Source organism: Dermacentor albipictus, unplaced genomic scaffold (assembly GCF_038994185.2).
Source record: "Dermacentor albipictus isolate Rhodes 1998 colony unplaced genomic scaffold, USDA_Dalb.pri_finalv2 scaffold_12, whole genome shotgun sequence".
NCBI lineage: Eukaryota > Metazoa > Arthropoda > Arachnida > Ixodida > Ixodidae > Dermacentor > Dermacentor albipictus.
In genome coordinates this window covers 6,339,451-6,351,589 of record NW_027225566.1, presented here as the reverse complement: position 1 = coordinate 6,351,589, position 12,139 = coordinate 6,339,451, and positions in this window count along the sequence as shown.

Sequence of the window (12,139 nt, the reverse complement as noted above, 5' to 3'; positions counted from 1 at the left end):
AGTGACTGAATGCGCCAATACGGCCGCTTCCTGCTCTCAATCACGTGATGAGAAACGCCCCCACCTGCCTCCTTTATTGCATACATGAGGCACAAGTGGTCGTCGCTAAGTCATAATAACAAACGGCGGAAAAGAAGAGAGCTCGTGGCCCCGTCTTCCGCAAAACTCGGGTGCCTCGTTGAGATTATACCCATGCCGCGTCTTGCTTCTGTGGCTTCCATATGGTCACGAAGCGACGCCTTATTTCTCCCTCTCCCCATTGCCGGAGAGCCAGGTTTAGAAAGCTCTTCGTTCGGTAACTGTAAGACTAAAAAAAAAAAAGTTCGCTATGGAGGCTTAATATTTAATATAGTGGTTCTTGAGTTGCTGACTTTCTTGTTGCCCATGACTTCTACATCGTGCGTCAATTCCTGTTTTTGTTGCTAGGTCAAATTGCACGAGTGCCAACTTGCGTTGTCCCCTATCGTTGATAAAAAAGCATTAAATCCACCGATGTGATTAAGTTGCACCAATGTCACTGAAAGTGAACATTTAGTGCAGTACACCGTACACTAAGGTTGAACGAGTCGCCTACTATCCTTTTTAACTGCCCTTTGGCCGTGCAGAGGAGAGAGATCTCGACTCAACTCATTGTGTGTGCTTGTTGCTGCTTGTTAGCCGAAGTACAGGCATGAACCCATTAGGTGTGGCGTCCAGAAAGAGCGAATTTGAGCACTCTGAAAAAGTGGCGCAGTGTGAGACTGACAATGGGTCTTTTTCGTCGGTGACAGCTTCCTAGCTGTAGATGCAGAGAACAGTACCGCGAAAATATCTTCGCGACGCTTAGCTAAAAAAATACAATATCCATTGCATTCAGAACGCTTAGGCAAGCGTTATCTCCTCGGGAAGTTTGATACGAACGGTCGGCACACTAGTATATACAAGGAAATGATGCAGCATAGCACCACATAGCTTCAACCGAGTGAGTTTTTCCCTTCCAGTGACTGGGTAAATAAATACTCTCTCAGACCGCTGAAAATGTGCATTCCGGATCGCTTCAATAAGCACTACGCATGGTAATTTCCGCAGCAAAGGGATATTTTAACTTTTTATAGGCTTGGCTCTATGATTTCTCAAACATTCTGGACTGTTTTGTTACATATAGACAACATGTAAATCTCTAAACATAGGTTGGTGAAATCTGTAAAACTAGTTCCGTACTTGCTCACAAAATCTACACCCAACTGGAGCAGTCCCAGATTCAGAGCCTTTGGAATTCTGATGGATTGTGGGCCGCATGAACTCGCTAAAGTTATAAAGAATCGGACTCACTCGGACTCTAAAGCACCTACACCAGAATCAGCCGAGTTCGCTGAGGCTCACGAAATGATGGATTCACTCGGACGGCGTCACTTCTACTAACTCGTGCCCGCGTACTCGGAATCGCTTGACTAACTCATAGCAAGGAAGATATTTGGGCTGGTTGCTTGGTATTCCTTTTCAAAGACAGGCGACCACTGCTACTGGCCGTACAAGTCAGGACGGCTCAGTCACAAGCTAATGGAGATACCTGGAGTTAGTATCAGTGCGGGTATTGCCTCGATAAGATGCCCATATTGACGAGACTTTCTTAAACAGCGTCCGCAATTGCGTACAGCTGCGGAGATCGTCCAGTTATCACGTCGGTTGTTTTCATGAAGGGGGATGCCCGAGTGCACGAAGTAAACACGAAGTTACACGAAGTAAAATGTTTGTGAGTTACGTGCTACGTTTTCATGAAACATTCTGTACGCAATAGTGATTCCGAGGCACAAACGATGACCAAACTGTCAGACCGATCACGGTGGGGAAGGCTGCCAACCAAGCACAAGCAGTTCTTACGAATGAAATATATCTGAATTTGGCCAGCGCACGGAAACTCCGCGGGTCCCTTGTCTGGTAGCTACAGGATGCTCCCTTACTGTTTCCATCTGGCTAGCAATCAAGAGGTTTGTGAGGGTGGGCCTCAGGGTTTGCGAATTCCAACCATGCACGGTTGGAAGCGAGAACCATAACGGTTCTCGTTGCTGTCCCACAATATCACCATTTGAATCTGCGCGCAACGACTTCGAAGGTGTTCAACGCCTTTCAAGCGCCGCTGACTCTGGGGCAGTACCATTGGACTTGCCATACTGAAACAGTTACAACAGTGCTCGTCGGCCGTCATCTTGGGCCTCGGGGCGCACTTTGCCCCTGGGCCCATTGATTGACACCCTGGGGGTGCTCCCCACAGCACCCAGGCTAATTACGTTTGTCCTTGATTAGCGCGGGTCACTTGCAGTCCGTCATTCATCGCGGTCCGATGCAGGCGCGCAGAGCCTAGTGTCGTGGCCGGCGGGGAAACAAGCGCCACCGTCTCATCGCTGCGTTGTTGATCGAGGGCGGCGCCCAGGCGTCCGAGGTTGGCTGCAGCGCACGCAAGAAGACTGCTGCATGCGAAGGCAGCGTTGTAACCTGGAAGGCATTGGGCACGTCGGTGCTGCAGTCAGTATGGAGATTTGGAAGCAGCCTTGTCAAAGATTGCAAAAAGAAATGAAAATTAAATTACGGGTTTTACGTGTCAAAACCACGATCCCATTATGAGGTACGCGGTAGTGGGGGACTGCGGAATAATTTGGACCAACCGGGGCTCTCTAATGTGCACCTAAATCTAAGCACGCGGGTGTTTTCGCATTTCGCCCCTATCGAGATGCGGCCGCCATTGCTGGGATTCGGTGCCGCGATCTCGTGCTTAGCAGCCCAACACTATAGTCACTAAGCAACCGCGGCGGGTCAAAGTTTCTCTACGCTAGCGGCCCTCTATAGTGCAGCAGCGTCTGGCTTCCGCGCATGCGCAGTGTCCATGATTCCACTCTGTCACTGATCGTGTCACTGATTTCAATCACACTTGCTACACTATTCCTGAAGCTCTCTAGTAACGATGCCACATTCGACCGTTTTCGCTTACATAGCTGTCCTGGTTCACGGACTATAACCAGAACTAACTAGGACGATGTCACACGAACCCTAAATGCTTCACTTAATTCTCGGATTACGTGCATGGATGCCTCAATTTTCTCGCCCAGATATGCTGGCCGCTGTAGCTGAAAATTTATTTAGAAAGCTCCTATGCCGCCGTCGATAACACTGCTATTGAAGTGTTCAAAATGCTGATTTGTTTCAGTGGCCCGCGTGCGGCCGTCCACTTAGCAAGGCAGCTGGTGAATGTTAACGTTTAAGTGTAGTTTGGGACTTTGCATATTACAGAACCTTCGTGGGTTTTCAAATTTTGTAAATGGCGCAATTCATTTTGTTTGCACTCGTTTAGATGCAATTGTCTCCAAACTTTATGCGCGAAACTCGGCGCTGGCGAGAGATATGTCTAAGCAGTGAAGCCCAGATACCGCATACTACACGGTAGAACTGTCTCTCGCCTGCTGTGGCAGCTGAAAGCGAAGTCATCCGCACTAAGCATGCTTCATGTCCTCATCCACTCATGTCCAAGAAAACCTTAATTATATGTACGTGGGAGATATGACCAACTCGCTGTTTATACGCTCTTGCTAAAGTTAACGTATATTACACTACATATCTCGTATTTTCGATAACGCTGCTGCGGAAGTTGTCAGTTTCAGTGGCCCGCATGCGGCCACTGAAACTGACAATCGAGGCACTCATGCATGTAATCCGAAAATTAAACTAACCATTTAGGGCCCCTGTCACATTGTCCCAGTTATTTCAGGTTATAGTCCGTGATCAAGGACAGCTAACTAAGCGCAAATTATTTATTGAATGTGAATGTGTACATGTGAAACACTACATTTCCTACAATTCGTATTCTTCCCGCTTTTTTTTTCCTTTTCTTTCCTTTCTTTCATTTCTCTCGCCTTGTCTTTCTTCTGCTACACATCGTTTGAAAGGCATCTTTTGGTGAAGAATATACTGAGGGTAAAGAAACGCGTATTGCTTATTATTATTTTTTTCTTTTTCGACTACTATAACCTGCGGGCGGGGAAGGGGGGCACTCCGACAATGATTACGCGCCCGGCAGTGGCACTAAACAACGCAACCACGCTTTCCTGCACGCTTTCCTGAAAGGAAGCACGCTTTCTTGAAAATAGTGCTTGCTGCACGCAAGTGCAGGGGCGACCTCGAGTGCCAGAGGCCGGAGTCCCCACGCGACGATAAATTGAAATAGCGTAATGGCGCCATTTTGCGACAGGTGCTGCCGACCTTCACCGCACTCCTGTTAGGATACCGAGACGACGCCTGCCAGACAACGTCGCGAGGAGGACCGCGAGGAGACGGCTTATTTCGAGCAGGGGGTGGGACCATTCAGACTGGACGGGATGGTCGGTCTGATGCCCGGCCGAGCACAAGAGCGCGCGTAACACGCCGGCTGGGCTTGTGGACAGTGCGCGTGACAAGCAATTGACGTTCGCTCTCCCGACCAGAGGAGACGGGAAAGGGGGTGCTTTTGTCGCAGAATGTTACTCATAACAAATGTAACAAACTTCAAGCTCGCCTCTTGATCATCTTCATTACAGCTGCCGTGTAATAAAATGAGAGCGGTGACGGCCGAAGGCAACGACATGGAATGTTTGGCAATACCGATAGAGCAGTCTACGGCGATTGTGATGACTATGATTATAATTAACTGCCGCTTTCAGGCGGCCAAAAAAGGTTGTGTGTGCCGCAAATGTGAGTGAATGAGCGCTGCCTGATAAACGTGCCTCTGTGACCGTGTCGGTTAGCTTTCCCTGTCCAAGGTTGCCAGCCTTCACTGATATAGCCGTCAACTAATAGTGGCCTCCTTGGCAAGCGTAGTGAATGCCACTGCTTCGGCATCTACATAAATGTGGCACCTTTGTTTGAGCACTAAATTGCGGCGCAGCGCTTCCACGTGCATTGGAAAGAGGGGAAGGGGGAGGAACCTTGGTGGATGCAACAGCAAAACAAGAAAAAGAAACACGGAACGTTCTAGCTATCCCTTCAAAGTGCGCTTATTCAACTTATTTTGTAGCGGTGACCAAGTGCCAGAACTTAGATTACTCGAAATACTTGTTCCAGAGACAGTGCTGCTACTTGAACAAAACGACATTTAAAATTTTTCACAGCGACGCTGTATACCTCTACCGACCAAGGAAATTTTCGTGTCGTTGTGGTAAGAAATAACCTCCCCATACGTGGTCCGATCCCGGAGATAGGGAAATGGCGGGCCGACCCATGGCTGAGGTGAAACAGGCGTTAACAACTCACCATACGTGGGCCGTTGCCGAAGATATTGCAATGCCGGGCCGCCCCGCGGCGGAGGTGCAGCAGGCGTTCACCACTCGCCATAGGTGGGCCGATTCCGAAGCTGGTGCAATGCCGGGCCGACCTGCAGCGTAGGTGAAGCAGGCGTTAAGCACTTCCCATACATGGGCCGATCCCGAGAATACTGCAATGCCAGGCCCACCCGCGGCGGAGGTGAAGCAGGCGTTAAGCATTCCCCATACGTGAGCTGATCCCGGAGACAGTGCGATGCCGGGCCGACCCACGGCGGAGGGGAAACAGGCCGGGAATAGACTGGTCTAATTTTTCTCACGACGGCAATGATTCTAAAAGTGCTCATGCATTGCTCACGACTACATTCAACTTTTGTTTACACCAACTAGTTTCCGACGATACCAGGGTCACTAATTCATCATCTTCACTCCTTGATTTAGCACTTGTTAGCAGCTCACTTCAAGGCTGTACGGTTAATGTTGAAGACGGCATATCTGACCATAAGTTGCTTGGTCTGTCATGTCCGGTTGTAGGGAAACGTTCTTCTACTAAGCCTTCAGATACTTTCGGCAGAGATTACACACACACCGACGATATCGCTGTTTTAAGCTATTTGAAATCACGCCTTGCTAACTTCAAGAAAATCAGTGATGTTAATGAAATGTTTTCATACTATAGAGAAACTCTTCTTTTTTGCGAGAAAGTATATGTGCTATAGACATGGGAACGCACTAATAGGGAATACCCGGGTTCACGCGAGAAATTATTCTTTTAAAACGTAAAATTAAGTGACGACGTAAACGCGGTAATACAAATGACCTTTCAAGCCCTATTTTTAACCTGCGGGAGCAAACAATATTGACAAAAGAACCTTTTTTTTTCAGTCGCTTTGCAGTCATTTATGAACGAATAACCCCAGAAGTTCTGGCGCTATCTATCAAAGGATAAACGGTGTATATCAGAGATAAAAGTTTCGGGTGAAATTATTGTAGACTCGACTGTCATTTTTAACAAATTTATTACATTTTTCCAATCCGTGTTCACGCGTACAGTTTCGCATGCACTGTTACCATCATATGGCTATGATTGTCCTATGCCCCATGTAGAGATAACAGAGGACGATGTTCTCGGCCTCTTGCATAGGCTAGATGTGAAGAAATCACCTGGTCTTGACCAACTATCCAATACCTTTTTGAGTAGATATGCTGTATGGGTGGCCAAATATTTACATAATATTTTCGTTATATCTGTAAGCACTGCAGTAATTCCTGATGATTGGCGCTCGGCAAAAATTATTCCGGTACATAAATCTGGCTCTCCTCTTGAAATTAACAACTACAGGCCCGTCTCTTTAAGTAGCACCTGTTGTAAAATGTCCGAACACATTATCTTTAAGGCCATTGTTACTTACTTAGCAAATAATAATTTGCTTTAACCGCAACAGCATGGCTTTAGATCTTGTTTATGTACTGCAACCCAACTTGCTGAAATAACTGTTAAATTAATTGGTACACTCAATATAAAAGGCCAAACAGACGCTATTTTCTTGGATTTTTCAAAAACGTTCGATGTTGTTCCTCATAAAGATTTATTAACAAAACTAAAGGCTATTGGCATTGAACAGAAAGAAGTGGCATGGATAGAATCTTACTTAAGAGATAGAAAGTAGTGTGTAGCCATAAATGGGAGTGTCTCCGAAGATTTGGATGTGTACTCGGGTGTTCCGCAGGGCTGGGTCTTCGGGCCTCTCCTTTTCTTGGTATACATTAACGATATTCATCTTTGCGTCCAACTACCAATCCAGATTGAACTATTTGCAGATGACTGTGTTGTATACACAGCCATAAATAACCGATATGACCAAATTAAATTAAGCAATTATTTACACTCCATTGATGCACGGTGCGCAAGGTGGGGCTTAAGAATAAACACTTCCAAAACAGCTTCCATTACGTTGAGCAACAAAAGGAAGCCCCTTGACTTTACTTACTGTTTAGGTAACGTTACCATCACAAGAACTGACAAAGTTAAATATTTAGGCATCACACTTACCAGTAATTTCAATTGGGAGCCGCATGTTCAAAATGTCTGTCGGGGTGCACTACAGAAATTTTCGTTCTTGAAAAGGAAACTGCGTAATACCCCTACTGCAGTAAAACTAAATGCATACAAAGCGCTTGTACGACCAAAATTGGAGTATGCATCGGTTATTTGGAGCCCTTGCCAACAATACTTGATTAACGAAATCGAGAGTACAGAATTTAGCTTTGCATTTTATTTATTCTGTTTACTCCCGTCACTATAGTGTCGGCAACTTACATAATAGGGCCAACCTAGAAAAACTTGAGCAGCGCAGGATAATATCTAGATTAACATTTTTTTACCAACTTTATCACGAGAACTTTAAGCTATCACGGGAACGATATCTCCAGGATCCTTTGAAACGATCAGAGCGAACGCGCCACAGTAAAACTATTAGACAGCCAGTCAGCCACATCAATGTTCACAAGTTCTCTTTATTTCCTCGCGCAATTTATTATTTGAATACGTCATCTGAGGAGGCAGTGAACTCCGCTTCGCTGGAATCATTTGTTGAATGTATTAGTAATGTCAGCTTTTGTTTAAATTTGAGTCCAAGTGGTGTACGCTCTGAGCTGATAATATTGCCTTGTTCGAGTATTCATTTGTCATCTGTGTCCAGTGTATTGCACGTTTTTTTTTGTTTTTTTTCACTTTTGTATGCATTATATCTTTGCAATTATGCCAAGTTTTTAGTTTAAGTTTACTTTTCTTGTTTGTATTCTTAGTATCCACTCCTGCATGGGCCCGAGAAGGGCCTGCAGTATCTCTAAATAAATAAAGAAAGAAAATACGTGGGCCGATACCGAGAATAGTTCAATGCCGGGCCGACCTGCGGCGGAGGTGAAGCAGGCTTTGAGCACTCCCCGTATGTGGGCTGACCCCGAAGACAGTGGTATGCCGGGGCGACCAGCGAGGGGGGGGGGTGAAGCAGGCGTTGAGCACTCGCCATACTTGGCCGATTCCGAGAATACTGCAATGCCAGGCCCACCCGCAGCCGAGGTGAAGCAGGCATTAAGCATTCCCCATACGCGAGCTGATACCGAAGACAGTGCAATGCCGGGCCGACCTGCGGTGGAGGGGAAGCAGGCGTTGTGCACTCCCCATATGTGAGCTGACCCCGAAAGCAGTGGTATGCCAGGGCGACTCGCGGGGGAGGTGAAGCAAGCGTTGAGAACTCGCCATACTTGGCCGATCCCGAGAATACTGCAATGCCAGGCACACCCGCGGCCGAGGTGAAGCAGGCATTAAGCATTCCCCATACGCGAGCTGATCCCGAAGACAGTGCAATGCCGGGCCAACCCACGGCGGAGGTGAAGCAGGCGTTCAGCACTCCCCATACGTGGGCCGATTCCGAAGATAGTGCAATGCCGGGCAGACACGCGGCGGAGGTGAAGCAGGCATTAAGCCCTCCCCATACGTGGGCCGATGCCGAATACAGTGCAATACCGGGCCGAGAGGCGGGGTAGGTGGAGAAGACGTTAAGCAGTCCCCATGCGTTGGCCACTCCCGAAGTTAGTGCAATGCCGGGTCGACACGCGTGGAGGTGAAGCAGGCCTTAATAATAATAATAGGAAGCTTTATTTTCATCAAAACGATGGAGGGGCCGTGTGTACAAAATGCTGAACAGCTTGACTACAGCCCACGGTCCCCTCTATAAGGCAATACAGGGGCATACATGAAACATACAGGAATCTAATAAGCACTCCCCATACGTGGGCTGATCCCTAAAACCGTGCAATGCCGGGTCCACCCGCGGTGCAGGTGCACCCGCTCCAGGTATCGCGTTTGGATCGCTGAGCACTGTACGTACGCCACGCAATCACCATCAAGCAAATAGTCTGGCATTCCCGCGAGATCGCGTTACTTTACCATTTCGTGAAGCGATGGTGGCTGAAAGACATTCTACAAAAGAACACAAGCGTGACACTTGTCGACGGACTGTGCTTGCAGAATCTGTCATATGTAAAACACCCGCGCACACTTTCAAGAAACCACAGTTGTTTTTGAATCAACAATACCCACGACGCACTTAAGCATTCGTGTGCATAACGTTTCATTCGACAGATTCCACAATCACACGAGTAAAATACGGATGGATTCGCGCAATAACACAATCGTGTTGTCAAAATATGGATGGCTTTGGCACAGGCACTCGTGACGTTGATCGATAAGATACCCACCTACACCTTTCCGTACATCGTGCAGTCATAATTCCATATGCGTTTGTTTAGGCAGCGCTCAGCTTGTACTACGTAAAAAGACACCTAGAAAAGTGTAATTTCTGTAATACGACGTCCTATGCGTAGCCGATGGACGAACTGCTTTGCTTAACGCCACACTTTTTTTCGCATTCTTTCGCTGACCTGCGTGTGTATCGAAGTTTGCAATTCGCGTTACAATTACTTCAAAGAAAAAATACTCCATTGCTTTGTTCTCAGGAAAGATGAACTTGCCTTTAAAGTTAAGCGAAATCATATACAGAGTACACAGCAAAAGGCTAAAGAACACGCACGACAAGCAGAACAAATGTTCACGTAAGCGTTGAAATAAACTTCAAGGGACAGAGGACTCTTTCAGCGGGAAAGTGGGTGTGAGGGTAACTAAGGGCGAAGTTGTCCGATATGCAACAGATGAACACGTTCCAGATTATGGCAGCGCAGTGCCTAATTTGATGTAGGTGCTGGCAGCTCCGGGGCACGCTGTCGACCTTCACCGGCTCTCGTAGCTTGGTTGAGGAAAAGAATAAGCCAGTCTGGCCCGGGTTGAACGCCCTAAAGGCGCTTCTTCTTCAACAGCATGGTACGAGAACGGGCTTGGTGAGTCACCTGGGCCCAGGTAGTAGCCTCCTGCGATGGCAAGTTCGTTGCTCGAGTGGCCGCTACTTCCACGCTCTCGATACAGTCTTACTCGTCCGCTCGCAGCATAACTCTCGCCCACGTCGGCTCCTTCCAAACACTCTCCTTGTATAATTTTTTTCTGCTTGCTTTCGTTTTTTACTGCCATCAATGTTTCTCATTGGCCGAGCGATGATCGTTATTATACTCCCCAGTGCAGCCTCATTCTACATACGCTCATCGTCTTTGTCTTCGACGGGTCCTCGTAGGAGCGCCCCCACTGCGCGTCATCTTCTCGCTCGCGTGGTCTACACGCACTGCGCGATGCACTCGCTCACTTTGCCCATAGCGATGTTCCGATCGTTTGTTGGTGATTGCCTGTCGCTTCTGACCGCGACACTTGGAGGTCCAAACTGTTTTTCTTTTTACTTCCCTTTCTCTAGGATCGAGTAAGTCGAGCTAAAAGTTGCGTACAAGCAGCTTGATGAGATCTCGACCCCTGCACAGGGAGTAACATAAAGAGGCATACGCACATGGTGAAATAATTCACAAGTGCTTTCACAGAGAAATCCATAAATATAAAATACGGAATATGACATTACAATACGGAGCAAATAGAAAGGTGTATAATGCACACCTCAAGATGAACTTATAGCTTGTAGATAAGTAATACAGAAATACGTCAACTAATATGGTCAGATTAATGCAGTGTTAAAATTTGTTAGCAAGTGGTGGAACATGCTGACTAGGGGTGATGGCACATAGGCAGTTTGAATTCTGGCGGAGTTAGGTTGCGAATTTCTATGAGTCTATCGCAGAAACTATTCAGAATTTGGTAAGTGACACTGAAGCATTTGATTGCCATATTTAGTTCGGAAACGAGCAACCTTCCACATTTCTGTGTGACGAGCAAGTCGCGCACGTTGACACCGTTCTAAATTAGCTATTTCAGCTATTGTCCTGCAATGTCTGTGGTGACTGATATAAAATTGCTTCTGTAGCTTTTCGGTATATATTGGTTGAATTTCTTGAAGTATACACTTTCAAAGACACGTTCCGTGTGCTCTGTATAGCGTAATTTTTTAATATTACGCAAGATTTGTTTTGTAGTAGTAACAGTTTACTTGACAGCATACGTCCAAACAAATATGCAGCCTTAGAACAGAGAGATGATGATGACATAGAGCTAATGAATGAAACTGTAACTAAGTTAGCTTCAGAGGCAGCAATTGAAGTGAGAGGCAAGGCACCAAGGCAACCAGTAGGCAAGGTCTCCCAAGTAACAAAGGAACTAATAAAGAAACGACAAAAAATAAAGGTGTCCAACTCAAGAGATAAGATAGAATTCGTGGAACTGTCAAAACTGATGAACAAGGCAAAATTAAGTGATGTTCGAAACTATAACGTGAGAAAGATGGGAAAGCCGTAAAAGGCGGACGCAGCCTGAAATCGGTGAAAACGAAACTTGGCATAGGACAAACCGAGATGTGTGCACTAAAAGATAAGCGGGATAATTTCATCAGCAATCTCGAAGATATAGCAAAAGGAGCGGAAGAATTTACACTGACCTGTACAGTACCAATAGGAGTCAGGATACCTCAATTACAAACAGTAATGAACAAGATACACAAACTCCTCCTGTAGCTAGCAATGAGGTCAGAAGGGCCCTGCAAAACATGAAACGAGGAAGAGCGACAGCAGAAGGTGGAATAACAGTCGATTTAATCAAAGATGGAGGAGGCAGTGCTTGAACTCTGGCGGCTCTTTCTACGAAGTGTCTGTCAACTGCAAGGGTCCCAAAAAACTGGAAGAATGCAAACAATATACTCATCCAGAAAAAGAAGACGTTAAGAAATTGAAAAAAATATAGGCCCATTAGCTTACTCCCAGAACTGTATGAAATATTTACCAAAATAATATCCCATAGAATGAGGACAACACTGGAGATTAGTCAACCA